The sequence below is a fragment of the Paroedura picta genome, chromosome 7 (genome assembly GCF_049243985.1).
Source record: "Paroedura picta isolate Pp20150507F chromosome 7, Ppicta_v3.0, whole genome shotgun sequence".
NCBI lineage: Eukaryota > Metazoa > Chordata > Lepidosauria > Squamata > Gekkonidae > Paroedura > Paroedura picta.
In genome coordinates, this window is record NC_135375.1 from 91,725,045 (window position 1) to 91,743,800 (window position 18,756).

General features: G+C 43.8%; 1 long non-coding RNA gene across 2 annotated transcripts in view; it reads right to left on the reverse strand.

The window, feature by feature from the left end:
• LOC143841857 (uncharacterized) overlaps positions 1 to 18,756 on the reverse strand; it is a 216,319-nt gene that overhangs the window by 33,158 nt on the left and 164,405 nt on the right. Inside the window, exon 4 of one of the 2 annotated variants that reach the window (XR_013232901.1) lies at positions 3,531 to 4,082. The exons of the other annotated variant lie outside the window; for it this stretch is intronic. This is a non-coding gene — a long non-coding RNA (uncharacterized LOC143841857). Of the gene's footprint in view, positions 1 to 3,530; positions 4,083 to 18,756 lie in introns of those variants that run through there. 2 annotated transcript variants of the gene reach the window in all.

Sequence of the window (18,756 nt, forward strand, 5' to 3'; positions counted from 1 at the left end):
AATTGGGCCCATGAGAGGGGGGGGGGATTTTTTTTTTTTTCCCTCGAGGCAGCGTGGCAACGATCATACGATCAAACAGCTCAAACACATTAGGCAGCTGGATGGGTCTCTCCGTTGCAACGAATCTACACAGATTCGTTACAATGGGTCTGTTTTTTTTAAAAAAAACCCTTTCTTAAAGGGAAAGGGGCTGTTTGGGAGCATGCTAACGGCTGCCCATTGGCTGCTTGACGGCCAGGGGCGGGACGAGCTTGGCAATAGCGCTTCCTTTCTAGCGATTTCTGCCGAGACTGGAAGCTGTGGGAAACGCTACAAAACGCAAGTGGATTCCACTACAAAGGCAGGTATGCATAACGACGAATTCCACTATTTTAAACGGCGATTTTTCATTCAGTGACCAATTTGCAACTAAGATCCCGGTGCGTAAAGCCCCTTGTAATACAAGCTCATAATTTACTACTACTATTTACCATCAGATGGCTCAAGCCAAAGTCCTTTTAAGATTAACCATTTAAAAAAAAACATACTTGCCACTATAAAGTGGTAGAAAATCTCAGACATCCAGACAAGTTTAATTTATATGCCATACCTAAACTAATATTTAGATCTTGAAAAAGCAATGACAGATCTGTCAAGGAACTGACAAAGTTCCATCTTTTCCGAGTGTAAGTTTTATGGAAGCAAGCAAAAGATGGAATGTGGTTGCCCAGGTAAACGATATTACTCATTCCTCACTGTCTTGGAGTCATACAAATGATGCCAGTACAAACGAATCATTCACACGCTAGACTTCTACAATGGTATCATTTTGGAAAGTCAGGACTGGAGAGATGCCATTCTCAACAATCCTTGCTGCTCTGTTTCCATGCTGGAGGAGACAAAGAATGCACCAAAAAAAAGGGAGGTGGGGTGTTTTCTTGGGGCCGCTTCTTGTTATATTGCACCCGTGTTTTGAAGAGCTCAAGTGGCACTGTATAATCCTAACAAACAGCAGTAATTGTCCTCCTCAGAGGCATCCATACCTGAGTGAAGGCCTGAGGGGAGGTTTTTGAGCTGAAACAAAGAGTTTACAAAAACTTCAAAAATTGACACAATTTTAATTTGTGCCATTCGCATTTCAAATGTACCCAATGGACCAAGAAACTTGACCTCAGTAAGATTGGGGTACTTGTTTCTAGAGGTGTCAAACAGGAGATATAAAAGATCAGTTATCACACACTGAGAAGGAACAAATGCCATTGCACCCCAAGCCACTGAAATGGGGTAGCAATATAAAATATTGACCCCAAATATTTTTAAGAGTATCACTATACCTGGGGAATCTTTAATAACAACGTTTACAAAGGGAAATAATTAGTACATTTGCTCCCACTCTACAGATCTGAACCTGGGATGTTTCACATCCAAGCCCAACACTGTAACTGTTACATTATTTGTACTTTTTATCCTTAATGTAATCCTCTGCCCTATGCCCCCAAAGACACTTACAATCATCATCATCATCATCATCAATAAACTTTATAAAATCCAAACTGACTGCTCACCCACTACGTGATTGGACCTTATCCAGGAGTGTCCCACCCGGGTAGTGATACCCAATCAGGATGCAGCCTTCTGCCAGGAAAGGCTTAATAAGGAGTCAGCTGGCCTCTTTCAATTTGGAGGACATGGGGGGGGTGAGCTGGGGGCAGCCTCTAGAGGTGGGGGGCTGCAGAAGGCCCAGAAATGGCCCCTGCCTGTCCTCTGGATCCAGGATGCAGAGGAAATGCCTCTGACATGGGAATATTTACTCATGAGTAAGTGATGGCCGTCATCCAGAAATGGCCCACCCTTGTAGTTTAGCCCAATCAGAAGGCAGCCCTCAGCCAGGAAGGGCTTAACATGGGATAGGCTCTCCACCTCCTACTACCTGCCAGTTTCAGAAACTTGCTAAGTGAAAGAGGAACCAGCCTCAGAGCATGCCCTGCTCTCTCCCTATTGGCAGCACCTCACCCCCAAGAAGGGACAGTCAGATAGGGAGTGCATTGTCTGCATGCAATTTAAACTAATTGTCCCTCATTGGCAGATTTGAACTGTTTGGCCTTAATTGACAAAGTGCAATTTGAACTGATTGGCCCTCATTGGCAGAGTGGTATCCATATTGGCAACATACTCCTAGGGAGTGCCAATCAGGTAGGGTTATCTGCAAACAATTTGAACTGATTGGCCTTCGTTGACAGAGTGCAATTTGAACTGATTGGCACTCATTGAGAGTGAAACCTGAACTGATTAGCCCTCATTGGTAGTGTTCTCTCCCTATTGGCTGCCCACTCCCAGGGAGGGCCAATCAGGTAGGGATAGAGTTGTCTGCATACAATTTGAACTGATTGGCCCTAATTGGTAGAGTGCAATATTCACTGCTTGGCCTTAATTGGCAGAGTGGTATCTCCCTATTGGTAGCACACTCCCAGGACCAATCAGGTAGGGAGTGAGTTGACTGCATGCAACTTCAACTTTATAATGTTTAATGATAGTGATTTCACGAAGCAACCTTTTTACCACTGAGAAACCCCTGAAACATACTTCAGGCTTCAAGAAATCTCAGAAGTGGGATCTCCAAGTGCCAGCTAGAGGCTGGCATCCCTGCCACAGGCGAACCTGAAGTACCCCACACTGAAAATTCCTATCCAGACTGCAGAGTTCAGTTCCCCTGCTTGGGACAGCGGCTGTGTGGCACTCCCTTCTGCACACACACACGTGAGACAGAGACATCCTTGCTGGCAGACCACTTTGCCAGAACTTGGCTCTTCTAGCCTCCCCCCCCCCTCCACCTTCCATTGTGCTGCTGATCCATGGTAAACAGTATCTGTCTGCTCAAGGACCTCCTTTGTCTTTTACCTCCGACTCATCCTAGCCACTCTGCCAGGAAGTAATTTTCCCCCATCTAGATATCTCTGGATGCCCCTGGAAGATTCTCATTGTGCCCCAATTATTTCTTTTCTTCTAAGCCAGAAATGTCCATCACCTAAACCCATCTTCCCATGGTCTCAATCCCAGGCTCATTTTATGTATGTGCAGTTTACCACACCTACCAACCCCCAAATGGGTATAAAAATCCGATCCCTGGCGAGCCAAATTTCTTCTCTGGAACCTCAGATCCATCCAGACTGCCCATTACCTTGCTGGTTGTTGTCTCTCTTTTCCGCCTTGCTCAGACTGGTAGATATTTCTTCCACTGACCCACTCTCTCCAGACTCTATTAATTTCCACTCCTTATTACACCCTCTGTTACCTTGTTAGTTTCCCTGTTCTCTGTTGGTCTGAGGTCAACTTTATTTGCTGTTATAATGAAGTCTATTTATTCTTTTATTTGATATCTGTTGCCTGCCTCAGATTCTTAAGGCGACAATAACCTTGTAAAACATAGGCGATTTCGATCCTAGGTTAAGTTACCCACCTCTCGCTAGCCAATCCCCACTCAACACATCTCAAGAATTGCATTTTGGGTAACAGTATCCTCTTCAAGAACTCCTTGACTTACCTAAGGACTTGAGTGAGTGTGGTCTGCTCCAACCATCATTTTAGTTAGATTGGCCAATTCCAATAAGCATCATGGAGCAATCCACCAGGGCTGTCACCAAAAGATGGAAGTGAAAGGGATGGAGCTTTTCAAAGCAATCAGGAGCCTCTTCGTTGAACCAAACCTTGGTATTAAGTGTATGCTTTGGCTGGCTCCATGAAAGGTTCAGTTTCCTGTCGATATCTAGCCCTCAACACTACCCACAAGCACTTATGCTATAAATGTAGTTTTAGTCTCAGGGTCACTTCACAGATAACATTTTTCAGGTACACCAAGAGGTTGCTCAGCACAACATGTGAAATTGCCCTCCGATGCATGATGAAGCATTCACTGGATCTCTTCATGACTAGCCAATTCCTCAGTCCTCATGCTTTGCATATCATGTGGCTGTGTTTCTCACTCCTGCCTCTGAATTCCTTGCCCTTAGTTCTGGTCCTTTCTCCTTGGCCTGTACACAGCCAATCCTTCCGAGAGCCGAAGCATCCTGTTCTGTGACATGCATATCCAAAGGTCTCTTGATTCACTGGCAAAAGAGATTTAGCAAGATTACAACATGGGCAATGACGGGTCTATCACACAACTTTCCAAACATTTGGGGCATAATGCTGTGATGTCACTTTTGTTTCCTACTCAAAATGACATCATGATGCTCTCAAGAATTTGCTCATTTTTGTAAGTTTTGCCATAGAGGTCTGTAAATGCCTAGAGACATGTGATGTCATTTCCAGTTGCAAGACAGAAATGATGACATGGAATGTCATGTCATTCAGGTTTGCACCCAGAAATGGTGTAACAAGGCTTTAAGAATTCATCTCTTGTTTCTTTTGCTCCTCTTCATTTGTTCCCATGGGAGCAAAGGAGTCTGGTGAATGCTGTAGCCCAGGAGTGGCATCCTAAGAAGAATGGCAACTGAGCAAAGGTACAGCATAGTAAAATACAAACAGTTGGAGTACAGAGATGCTTGCCACGGAACAATCCAGGCACATCACAAATTCCTGCTACCCATGCCACTATCTACCCTTACATTTTAATCCTTTCCTTTCTCCGATGAGCTGAAAGCAAGTGACATACATCTGCCCCCTCCATTTTGTCCTTAAAATAAGTATGTGAGGTCCAGGAGGCTGACCCCGCCTCTCCTGGCAACTGCCAGCCCGAGGCGGCTCACAATAAAACAATAAAAACAAAAATGAATATCAGCAATAAAACGTCCCTAGCCGCAGTTAAACAACCTAATATTAAAACAGCAGCAACAGCAAGATGGTGGAAACAGCACAAAAGAACCCCATTGCTCCACCGCTCCAGCCACAATTGCCTACCACAGTTCTCGTGTGGTGGGATCTTCCATTGCAACCAACCATAGGGTGGGACCCCAGATATTACAGGGATGCTCAGCCAGGGTGGGACCCCTAACTGAACTCCAGTCAACCCCCCCCTCCCCCCAGCCTCAAACTAATGTCTGGTGGAAGAGCTCCATATCGCAGGCCCTGCGGAACTTAGACAGCTCCGATAGGGCCATTATCTCTCCCGGGAGCTCATTCCACCAGGTTGGGGCCAAGACCAAAAGGCCCTGGTCCTAGTTTGAGGCCAGGTGGATTTCCTGGGGGCCCGGAACAACCAGTAGATTCATACCCGCAGAGCAAAATGCATAGGCAGACACAGTCCCACAGATAGGTACGACCCAAGCTGCATAAGGCCTTGAAGGTCAAAACCAAATCCTTGAACTTGATCCAGAAACTGATCCAGAAACTCATGGGCTTTGTGGCCAAGAAGATTACAACCTATGTATCCCAAGTCTTAATAAGACATTCTAGCCACTACTTTTCCCTGGCTCCTATTATCAACTCATATTGCCCAACCATACCCTAAAAGAACCCATTGCAGAATGACAGCATCAATACACCTAGCACTGACACTTGACCAGGAATCATGGGAATGCAAAGCAGATTGAAGTGAGAAGTTCCTGCTAAATACCTGTTCCTCGCTTTCAAATGCAAGACTTGTAAACCATCAGGCGGCCTATTCCATACAGGGCCTCACTTTCCAGAGAGGCAACGATATTTTCCTTATGATACATAATGCTCCTTTCCCCCCTATCAGTGCCTCGGATATATCCGTATATAACTGCACCTGCTGTGTAAGTGATCATAGTGTATGTAATGCCACATCTCCCTTGGAGGATTATGGGTATGGGGAGAAAATGCGCCACTGCTGAGCACACCAATTTCAAATTGCTAGCTACACCCTTGGCTAACACCAGTGTTTCAAGTCACAAATCTAGTGTTGTTACATCAAAACACTTGGCCAGAATGCCTCCCAACCTAGATAGAGTAATTTATGAACTGCTGCTCAGAAGGACTGATGCTGCACATTGTGTGTGTGTGTTTAATTTAGATTTTGCATTGGACTCACCCTTCTATGTCTCTGATGGAATTACCAGTAGCACTTACAGACTATGTAGCTGTCAGCTTTAGGTAGATTTTTCATTTAAAACCTGGTGCCAATATTAAGTGAATCATAGAATCATAGAGTTGGAAGGGACCTCCTGAGTCATCTAATCCACCTCCCTGCACTATGCAGGACACTCACAACCCTATTGCTCATCCACTGTAACCTGCCACCCCCTTTAGACTTCACAGAATCAGCCTCTCAGATGGCTATCCAGCCTCTGTTTAAATATGTCCAAAGATGGAGAACCCACCACTTCCTGAGGAACCCGGTTCCACTGAGAAGCTGCTCTGTCAGGAACTTCTTCTGGATATTTAGATGGAATTTCTTTTGCATTATTTTCATCCCATTGGTTCTGGGGTGGGGCTAATAGGTAAATGGCACACTATTTTTTAAGCTACTTTGGTTTTGGTGTGTACCTATATTGGCAGAGTCATAGAATCATAGAATCATAGAGTTGGAAGGAACCTCCTGGGTCATCAAGTCCAACCCTCTACACTATGCAGGACACTTACATCCCCATCCACTGTAACCTGCCACCCCCTTGAGTCAGATTAAGACATGTTGTGGTCCTAAACTGCATCAAGAGGTTGCATAGCATTACTACTACTACTATTCATAATGATATCTGAGGTCCTAAACTGTAGCTTACTTAGCATGAGCCTAAATTCACCTCTGTGTATGGGGCTCTGAAGGACCCTTCGTAACAGGCATTAGCTTCCCAAGGTTGCTAATCAGAGAGGGAAACTAAGATCCTTTTCAGATGGGACACTTGGGGGGAAATCCAGAAACCCTACAGCTGCAAGAAGAGGTACCTAAAGGTCCATCCAGTGTCAATGTCTGATCTAAAGCCACTGCTTTTACTGGGCAGCATAGCTCTGAGGGAGGCCATGGGGGTCCCCCTAGACTGTCACATGTGCCAACCCCAGGTTGGGGAATTTGGGGATAGAGTTAACTTTCCTCAGGTTATTTTTCACACACTTATTATTTTCACATTTCTATACTGCTGCTCTCTAAAAGTCTGGTGGTAGTTCACAACAATTCAATAAAACACAATAAACCCCCTAAAAATACCCTTTAATGCATTAACCAGATGGCAGTCAATAAGAGTTCCAATCTCCCACACACACACACACCACACCCTGTTCAGCCCATGGGCCAAAAGCTCTCTCTCACTGGGAGCGAGTGTCCTGATTTATCCACACATTAAGGCAGGGGTAGTCAAACTGTGGCCCTCCAGATGTCCATGGACCACAATTCGCTGGCAGGGGCTCATGGGAATTGTAGTCCATGGACATCTGGAGGGCTGCAGTTTGGCAACCCCTGCGGGATCCTCTGATGGTTATTCTCCCTTTCAACCTGGCATATTGTACAGAATTGTTGTGAGGATAGAAACCATACTTTCAAACATACACAAGAAAAGTATACTAGTAAAAACTTGAACAAATAAATCAGCAATTGCAGAAAAATAAAGCCCCACCTAAAACAGACAACAATACAGAACAAAGTTTGAGCCCAGCGGCACCTAGTCAAGGGGTAATGATTTCATCATCACTAGGAAAGAATAACCTTAGAGGGAGCATTAAGGCACAAAGCAAAGTAATGTACAAGCAAAGTGTTTGTGCGTGTGAGCATGTGTGAATGCAAAACCCAAGCACACAGCCATCAAGTAATCTGCAAAACAGAAAAAATGTACAATGTTGTCCCAGTTAACTTGTCATGTTCTAAGTGGCACCATATTCCTCCCAGTCCACTTTATTATTCTCTGGTAACAAGAGATGAGTAACAGCATGGGAAACAGAGAAATTTCCAAATGTGATTTAAAAAAAAACAACACACCCTCAAAAACATGATTTCCATAATCATTACCTTTACTTAGCAAGTAAGCCTGTTTTTTAAAAAGATGATCTAATTCACATTTGCAAGCAATTACTCAGCTCTGTATAATTCCAACCGCTCTTCTGTGTGTGCGTATTAACCGGCAGTGTCTCTTCGCTTCCTTCCTGTCCTCTCCCCATCACCACCATGCAATCCATGCATTTAGAATGAGTCTGCAGTTGTTTGCTTGTCTTCTTGTTGGACTTTACCCCTGAGTAATATTGCCATCTTCCAGTTCTTTTCCCAAGGGGAAAGGCAGATGAATGAGACAAAATTCTGAGATTTTTCACCTTTCTGAACAAGGTAGCAATCCTAGGTCTGAACATCTTTACATTCCACCCACACAGCCACACACAGCTAAACAATGGACACTAATTTCTGACCAAGGAGTATACTTGAAACTCTTTTGGTATAGCATATCACTTTCACGGTTGCACAAGGATTATCGTATTGAATTGGGCCAACTGGCTTCACTTATGTTGACAGTCTTCAGCAAGAAATGCCCCCAAGCAAGAACTGAGGGTCATGATCCAAAACAAAAGCATAGCAGAGAGATTCTCCTACTGCTGTTAAATGAAGGATACCGCTGTAACTCCAGTGGGCAGACTTTACAGACAATACTTGATGCTGTCTCTTCATGTCTCCATGTCCATGTCTATCCCAACCGGGAGCGGGGGAAACCAACTACTGCTAGTTGGCCCCCATATTTCTGATCAGCTAGGCCAATGATGTGAAGAGGAAACAAGAGAAAGCCCCCTCTTGAGGCTCTACCACTAGCAAAGAGAGGAGGATAATTGGTCAGGCAGCAGACAGCTCCCCACTCTGCCAATCCTGTTTTAATACCCTGAGATGTCAATCTGGCTTTCATTCCCTTGCAAGCAGCACAAAGTTTCACTAATAAACCAAAATTAAATTTTCTCAAATTTTTGTCGCACTCCCTCCCCCTTTCCTTCCATTTTAATGGTCTCATTCTGGAGGAGCAAGAACAAGATGAAGGAATGGTCCTTTTTTTTACCTGGTTAACAAGCTCCTATTACTGTTAATGGACATCCTAACAGTCTGGAGAACAAAGACAGGAGGGGGGGATGTGCTTATAACTGCATAGGGAAGGACAGGAGATTCTGCAAATTGAAACATGAAATTTGCTTTACGTTCTCTCTCCAAATGATTTTTCTAAATGGATCTGGGAGGGGGTGGGGAACCAAGTGTCAGGAAGTGCTTTAAAAAAAGAAAGGAAAGAAAAAAGATGGAAGACAGAGAGATGCAGGTGGATTTAACTAACAGAATCAAATCCATGCAGAAGGCATTTTGGAGAACAAAGGCTTTGGGGGAATGGTAAGACCATGAAGCAAATTAAAATGTAAGAGATGAGAAAGGGGCCTCAGATGAAGCAGCGCAGAAATCTTATGGGGGTGGGGACATCAGACCACAGCTAAAAAAGAAATCAGGCTTCTTAAGCCCTGCTCTGGGGCGTCTCCAGAATGGGGACTGCCACCAGTAAAATCACTGCTTTGCATCTGAGACGGAGGATTTCATGTCACTCAGCTGTCACCTCAACCACATTTGTGCCCTTGAACTGCAAAAAAAAAAAAAAAATTAAAATGTACGTCTTGCAAAGTGCCACATTCAGCAGCAGCAGCAGAATAAAATGAGGTTCTTAACAGTTCAGATACTGTGGCTATATGGCCAGGGGGGCCAGAGATCTACCAAAGACGGATTCAAACGACCACAGAAAAGAAACAGACCAGAATCTCATTAATCTTCCGTAGCAGGGAAGGAGGCACAGTCTGGATTTAACAAGATGTGTAAATTAGCCATCACTAGAGGCTGGGATTGGTGGGGATGAAATTATGTTGCGCCCGAGTTCAAGGAGGCGGGAAAGAGCGGCAAAGTTCGCCAGCCTGGTGGTCGTCATTAGTCAGGGTAATTAACCACGGGAGCAGATTGTCAAAAGACGTGAGTGATTCCCTGACAACTGGAGGTTTCAAGCGTTAGAACAAGGGCTTCTGACAGTGGGAGGGGGAACGTATGGCAACTTGGCAAGTGATTGCACCGAGGACAGACTTGAAGACCTGTAGTTTGTTTCCCGCTGATTAAATTATTATCCTGGCTTGTCAAAAATAAATAAATGGGGATGATTAAAGATAGGCATGCAAGTCCCTAGAGAACGTGTATTCACTCATTCTAGTTATTCCATTCATGGAATGACATCATACCCCATACTGCTAGAAGGGATCTCCCAGAGAGCCTCATTCAGGTGTCTCTGCATTACTTACTTTACAATCATCAACACTTCCGGTGGGTAGCTCCCCTCCCCCAGACACCCCTTCCATGACTGAACAATTTGAATCTCTCCAGGGGTATATCAGTGTTGTTATTCCTGTTGTGTTGTGATTGTTACCTGATATATTGTTGAGATGTTCTTTGAAATTGTTGAAATTGATATGTTGTTGAGATGTTCTTTGAAATGTGTGCAATGATTGTCATAAAGTCCTATATAAATTCGGGCAATGTTCCATGTAAACTGCCCAGAGCCGTAGGGAAGGGCGGTATAAAAATCCAAATAAATATATAAATAGCTGTATTCATCTGGAGCAGCAGAACCAAGTTTGAGTCCAGTGGCGCTTTTAAGAACAGCAAAGTTTTATTCAAGATATAAGGTTTCGTGTGCCAATACGTTTCTTCAGATATAATGACACAAAATGTCCTCAGCCATACATATAGCTAGAGAGAGGATTAGCTAGAGTTCAGTGCATGTTGATTAAGCTTTAGTGTGCATGCACACTTCCTCTGATGCAGAAGAAATGTCCATGCACACGAAAGCGTATGCCTTGACTAAATTTTTGTTGGTCTTAAAAGTGCCACTGGACTCAGACTTTGTTCTTTGTCAAGGAAAGTTGATCAATAAATTGACCAACAGAGGTTGAGAATATTACAGTAACTATTGGAAACGACTGCAGCTCATAGTCACAGTTCAAAACTGATTCAGACTATATGAGTGACACAACATCCATTCCATAGCACTCCGTTGCATAAGATCCAAGAGCTCTCCTCACCAAGGAATCTTCCTGCCGTGTCTTTCGCAGATTTTTGTAAGAGAACGAAAAAGCTGGCAAGAAGATAATTTCACAGATTACAAAGAAATGAACTCCGGCTTATTTCCAAGCATATACTGCATGGCAAGTTTACCTTTTGCTATATGTGTTTAAAGAATCCGTTTGTCGTTTTCATGTTTTACTGTTTTACATGCATATAAATGCAACACGTGTAAAGCCCCAGGATCTGAGTTATCCTCTAAGTATTATCAGTCCTTGATAAATATTATTGAAGGTCCACTAAGGCATTTTGCCAAATGCTAACATTCACAAAATTTTGGAAACACAAAAGAATAATTAGTATTGATTGATAATAAGGAAAGGAAAGCTTCTACACTAATATGATAATTTATTATTATTATTATTATTATTATTTGATTTTTAGACCGCTCTTCTCCAAATAGGTCTCAGGGCGGTTTACAACATAAACAGTTAAAACACAATAAATTCCCCATAAAAACCCCAATTTACGTCAAACAACATGTCACATATAACATATAAGCAGCAATGGTCACAATTCTGATCTTAGTTACCCGACTTCCCCCAAGTTCAGCCTGGTGGGGAGGATAATATTCAGAAAAAGGGTGGCGCCAATGCAATAGATCTAACAATGATCTCGATGTTAGCGATCTCAATATTGGAGGGGATCTCCAATAGATTAGTGGGAGAGCTGCCCTGGCCTCAACCATATGCCTGGCGGAAGAGCTCCATTTTGCAGGCCCTGCGGAAAGCTGGTAGATCCCTCAGGGGCCTTAGCTCTTCTGGGAGCTCATTCCACCAGGTTGGGGCCAGGACTGAAAAGGCCCTGGCCTGGGTTGATGCCAGGCGAACATCCCGTGGGAGACCATTAGGAGACCATTACTCCTATTTAATCAGGAATATAAGATAGAACAATTTTATCAAATAGGATAAATATAAAAATTGTCTTGTACATGCATCTGATTCCATTGCATTCACTGTTAAGTAGTTAATATCCAAGTTTATATGAACCATAATCAGGGCCAAAATTTCCTATAGGCTCTAGTTTTCCTATAGGCTTCAGTCTAGGGCCTCAAGATCAAGAGAGGCCTATATTCCACATTTTTATAAAGGTTAACATAAATCACAACATGTTTCATTTAACATATTGATATATATCACAGTAATGATGTATTTTATTATCTCTCATGTAATTTACAAACTTAAAAATGGGAGGTGAAAGGGTCACGTAAGTGGAATAGCCTAGGGCCTTTTTTCATGTAAATCCGGCCCTGACTATAATTATGGCAAAACTAACAAAAAAGAGGGGGCAATATAAAATTAATGCTCTAAGACAGAGGGAAAGTGTCCAACCAAGTTAAATAGAACTATCTTGCTTGGGCTTATTTTTAAATGATTATTTGTTCAATTTTTAGGCTGCCTCTCTCCAGAAAATGATCTCAGGGAAGCTAACATCATTTAAAACCATATATAAACTCTCTTAAAATTATTTAAAACCACTTATCAGTTACCTAAAGATTCCTGATAAGACAGCTTTGACACAAGCTCCCCAAGGACCTAGGGTCAAATAGATTCAGATTAATTTATATTCCTTAGGTTTCAGATGGAGGGAGGTGAAAGTGAAAGTAGGGGGTCCAATGTGTTGGCGTTGGCCCCATCCATATGCCTGGTGGAAGAGCACTGCTGTACAAGCCCTTCAGAACTCCAAAAGGGCCCAGATCTCTTTGGGGAGCTCATTCCACCAGGCTGGAGCCGGGGCCAAAAAAGCCCTGGCTCTGGTTGAGGTCAGATGAACCTCTTTGGGAGCGGGGACCACTAGCAAGTGGGCATTCACTGAGTGACGTATTCTTCAAGGGTCATATTCAGTGAAGCAGTCCCTCAGATACACAGGGCCCAGACCGCATAATGTCTCAAAGCTTAAAACCAGCACCTTAATTTGTCATTTTAACTTTAAAGACACCATAGCACAGAGTACCCAGAAGCCATGACACGAATGCCAGGATAGGTCTCACACCAACTGGCCCATGCTGGAAGTGACACAAGCATGAATTTCACAGAGCAACACACAGAGACATCCAACAGGAGAGCCCAGGGGAGCACACGCTCTATGAGGATAGAAAGCAGCTGGGAATTGGACTGCCAGGAGGTGGCTCTAATGGCAAGAGAAGGCTATTACTTCAGTCGCCCATGACTCCCCACTGTGGAGTTCCCCGATCTTGTTTAATACCTTCATGCACCTTCTAGGCTAGCTAGCCTGGAGATATGTCCTGGGTTATCACCTAGCTCTATGAGCTCATGAGTGGCCAAATAACCCCCCCCCCCCATTTCTTGGCTGAGTGTCTGAGGGTTGTGATGGAGTGGCTCCAGAAAAGCTGCCTGAAACTCAGCCCCCTGAAAACAGAGGTCCTGTGGCTGGGAAGGAAAGAGCCAGATGAGGGAGCACACTTCCCTTGTCTTGATAGGGTGCAGTTACAGCCTGCACAGACAGTCAGGAACTTGGGGTTGGCTTTCGACACCTCCCTTACCATGGAAATACAGGTCTCTAAAGTAGAACACTAGGCTTTTTTTCATCTATGCCAGGCAAAGCTACTGATGTTCTGTCTGGCCCTGGAACACTAAGCCACAGAAATCCACATGTGATCCAGATTAGATGACTATAACTCGCTCTATGCAGACCTTCCCTTATCCCTAACCGGAAGCTGCAGTTGGTCCAGAAGGTCATATCAAGGACCCCATGGACAGCACACATATGATGAGTTCTCCAACAACTGCAGTGGTTGCTGATTGAATTCTGGATCAGGTTTAAGGTGTTGGTTTTAACTTTTAAGGCCCTGCACAATTCTGGAGGGCTTGTAAAATGGCACTCTTCCACCAGGCATTTGGTTGAGGCCAGGGATGACCATTACCTTCCAATGCCCCCCCCCTCTGCTGAACCCACTCTGTGGCTGGCCAATAACTGAACACGCACACAGACTGGACAGACTAGTCTGATTGCGTGTTCCTTGAATATACTGCCTGCTTTCATAGACCCTACACTTCCTTCCAGAAGCACTGGCCATTTCTTGTGCAGACTTCTCCACACCAGGAAGGTTGATATACTTTATACTTTCCACCTTATATTCCCCTATCACACCATCTCAACCCTGTTTTTCCTCTTATACGTGTGTGTTTAATTTGTGGACAAGTTTGGTAATTTACTACAGTCATAGTTTTCTTAATAAAAATCACTTTCATTTTCAATCTTGTCTGGTTCATTGTCTGGTATATACTGGTAGAGATTCCATTGTTGCCCCTTCTCACCAGCTAAATCCCCCAACTCAGTTCTAATTTTGATAACACCAAAGGGAACAGGAATTGGGGCACCCAGAGGGATATCAGCCCAGGACCAGGAGCTGTATCGTCTGAGGCCACCTGATATCTGGCTAGTCAAACCATTTTATGATCACCCTAGTGCTAAGATTATTGACCAGGAACCAAAATATCTGAGCAGCTTCAGTTATACAGAATAACTAGACAAGGCTGTCTTCTTTGGGATGTGCCCCAAAGAAAACTTCAGTTTAGATTCGGCAGGAAATGGTTTATATATGCCCAAATCATCCATACCCCCCGGGGTGAGCCTCCGGGGAGGGCGGTATATAAATATAATAAATAAAATAAATAAATACCCCAGTATTGGTACAGGGATTCGGGTTTAGGTCATTTTAATATAGCTGAATCAATTCTTACTCTGAGGCATTTAAATGGACCTAAATATCCATTTAAAAACCTAGGAGTTCTCCAAACTGCTAATAGAACAGGGAGAAATCTTTCAGAGGGATCTGTGGTTTGTCAGGCGGTGGGGGGGTGAGGGGGGCTGGTTCAAACCGCTCAACAGCCAACTGATCTGGGGAGAGGCTTCTCTCCCTGAATCTGCTTCAGAGTGCAGAGCTGGGCTGGGAAGGATGAGGGGGGGGGCATTTAAAGAACATGCCAAAGAACTGAACTTCAGGCACAGCTGTTTAGCAGGCTCTCAGCCAAATCTCAAATCAGCTGAGTCAAGCCCAAATCTAATCAGGCTTCTCTGATTTGTCTGATTTAAACTAATGGGATTTGTGATTCGGCTCAGATAAGCCTGAAAAATACTCAGATTGATTCAAGTATTTGGGGGCTTATTTGAGCCAAATTGCCCATCCCTAGTCTTCCTGCAGCATGGAACCACAGGTAATCATGATTTGAAGTTGTACAAAAACAGTATTTAGAAAGGACAGCATGAGTTTTAAATACCTCTTTGGGTTGACGGTTTTGTGTTTACTTTCTTTCATCCCTTACACAAGTATTGAACTTGTAAGATATGAGTTAGCAGGTAAAAATCCAAAACCAGGAAAATAAATTACCTGTCTCATGCCTTTTATAAGGTCTGCATGTTTCTGAGTTCTCCAAAATGACTCATCACTCTGTATGTGACAAAAATAAAAGGGTGGGGGGAAGCAAATATTTCAGGCCATGATCTCTGTTTATTTATTTTAAACATTTATTAGTTGCATTTCTGCTGACCCAGAACAACAATGCAAATGCAATAAAACAAATAAAACCATTTTCAGCTGCCTCCTAAAGAGGAGATGCCAGGTGCACCACTGAAACATCTCTCCTCCCAAAACCCCACCCTCCTCTGGTTTGACCTCCAAAATCTCTAAGTATTTCCCAAGCCAGAGCTGGCAATTGTTGCATACTGCCTTTTTAAGAGGCTTAGAACAAGCAGGAGAGTAAGAGGGACTCAGTGTTTCTCTTCCCGGTTTCCCCACTAGCAGCCCACAGGAGTGCTCAGCTTACTAAGAATCTGAAGAATCAGAGCTCAAGAAAGAGCTTATTCATTATTCCAATGGCCAGGTTATCTACTCTACAGTTACTGTTAATAAAGTGGCCTTCCGCCCAACAGAACTAGGTGTTTCTTGTTTGCTCCACCACACAAAAGCAACTCTACCAAATAACTGGCCAAGACCAACGGTGTAGCTGCAACATTCTGAACTAGCTGCAGCTTCCAGGCACTCTTCAAGACCCAGTCTTGTCAGCAGGCAGATTTAAAATGGTACTGGTGTTGTATTACATCCCCAGATTTCTGGGAGCAGGCAGTAACAAACAGATCCCTCTGTTAGAAACACAGAGGCCAGCAACAGTTCAAGTAGCTCTATTACCAGGCAAGATACACAGACCCCTCAAATACTGAGAGCAGAAGAAGCACATGGAAGTTCTTGTGTAAACAAAGCTGGAGATAAAATTAAGGTGTCGCCCAACTGAAGCCAAAACAGGTAGCATTGTGGATGAAATCCCATGAACAGTGTCTTTCATCAGTTTATCAAAGGTATTCTCAGTGGGGAAGCAAAGAAAACCTGTCGGCAGCTGTGCAGATCCAGTGCAAAATCCAAAAACAAGAACAAAACCCACATAATACCTTTTATTAGGACCAACCAAAGGTCAGAGCATTAAACATCTAATGTTTTGCATCGCTTCAATCTTGTTTGCTCAAAATATTTTGGGATCTAACTTTTCCTGAACATAGAAAACCTCTGCATCTTTTCTGAATGAGAAAGTCCTCAGTTACTAAATTATTTAGAATGAGGAAAGCAGCCATATTAAAATTTACTACACTTAACAAGATCGCATCCTAGAGTTGAAGAGTTTATATTACAAGGGTGGAAAATAGATTCCTGTTAGTGTTTCCTGGAAGAAGTGGATAGCCTAGGATGGTGTTAACTTGTGCTACGTCAGGCTTTGGGATGGAAATTGTATTGGGTCGCCCTGGCTGATGACCTTCATTTGGCGTCTTGTAATTCTCTTGGACCGCTCAGTAGCTATCAATACTATGGAGAATAATATTCTTCTTGAGATGAGTGTTGGGAGCTGTGTAGCTTAGTGTTCTGCATTCAGCAGGTACTGCAGGGAAGAATACTTCTCATGTTTGAAATACATGATCTTGCACAAAAAAAGGGGGGGTTCACACTTGAAATACAGGATCCTGCAGTGGGGGCGGTTCCACATGTTTGTTTATTTAGAATACTTGTATGCTGGTTATCTCTGCAAACTCAAGGGGGCTAATAAAACAGCAAAAGTTGCAAGACACAGACATCATGAAAGTCCAACAAGGTAATAACAATACACAGTTAAACACAGTCAAAAGCCTGTCCATCGTGTTACACATAGGTAAAGTAGTTTACCACCCTCTACCCAATGCCCTCTGGAACAGAACGTTGTTATATAATACTAGCTTCAAAGCCCGTTCATAAGAATGGGCTTTGAAAGGGTCCTCCCTGTGAGCTTCCCGGCTGCTTTCCAGACTGCCAGGAAGCATTGAGGGCGGGGGGGGGGGGGAGGGAGCGCTCGTCAGGCCCCCAGGAAGTGCTCCCTCTCTCCCATGCCCCCCCCTGAGGCCAGATGACTTTCCAGAGGCCTGGCAAGCACACCCAGGGCCTCTTCAAGGATCACTGTTGGAGCAGTCCACAAACACCTAGTTTCTTTAAATGAAACAAAATCTTCTGGGCCAGAACAATTGCATCCAAGGGTACTAAAAGAACTTGCAGATGTCATCTCTGAACCTCTGTCCATTATTTTTGACACTTCTTGGAGAACAGGTGAGGTGCCAGATGATTGGAGGCAGGCAAATGTTGTCCCCATCTTCAAGAAAGGGGAAAAGAAGGATCCAGGTAATTAATGACCTGTCAGCTTGACATCTGTAGCTTGTAAAATCTTGGAACAAATAAACACTCGGTCCTTAAGCAACTGGAACTGAGAGCTGTGATTTCTAAGACTCCGCACGGGTTTCGCAAGAACAAGTCATGTCAGACTAACCTTATCTCTTTTTTTTGAGAAAGTGACTACCTTGCTGGATCAGGGGAATGCCGTGGACATAGTTTATCTGGATTTCAGTAAAGCTTTTGATAAGGTTCCACATTATATTCTTGTTGACAAGTTGGTAAAATGCGGTACACCAATATAAGATGTGAGAGACCTGTCTTGGCAGTAGCATGTGCAAAAAGGATCTAGGAGTCTTATTAGACCATACATTGAACATGAGTCAGCAGTGTGACTCAGTAGCTAAAAAGGTAAATGGGATTTTGGGCTGTATCAAACAGAGTATTGTGTCCAGATCATGGGAGGTGATGGTACCGCTTTACTCTGCTCTGGTTCGGCCTCACTTGGAGTACTGTGTTCAGTTTTGGGCACCCCAGTTGAAGAGGGATGTTGACAAACTGGAACGTGTCCAGAGGAGGGCAACAAAGATGGTGAGGGGTTTGGAGACCAAGACGTATGAAGAAAGGTTTGGGGAGCTTGGTCTGTTTAGCCTAGAAAGGAGACTACTGAGAGGGGATCTGATAACCATATTCAAGTATTTAAAAGGGTGCCACATGGAGGATGGAGTTCTCTCTTGCCCCAGAGGGACAGACCAGAATGAATGGTATGAAATTAATTCAACAGAAATTCCATCTAAACATCAGGAAGAAGTTCCTGACAGTTACAGCGGTTTCTCAGTGGAACAGGCTTCCTCGGGAGGTGGTAGGCTCTCTATCTTTGGAAATTTCTAAACAGAGGCTAGATAGCCATCTGACGGAGAGGCTGATTCTGTGAAGGCAAAGGAGTGGCAGGTTACAGTAGATAAACGATTAGGATATGAGTGTCCTGCATAGTGCAGGGGGTTGGACTAGATGACCCATGAGGTCCCTTCCAACTCTATTATTCTATGATTCTGAACTGTACCTTCCCAACAACTGAGGTCATCATGTGTAGCCCTGCTCTGGGTGCCCCTATGTTCTGACACTAGGTGAATTC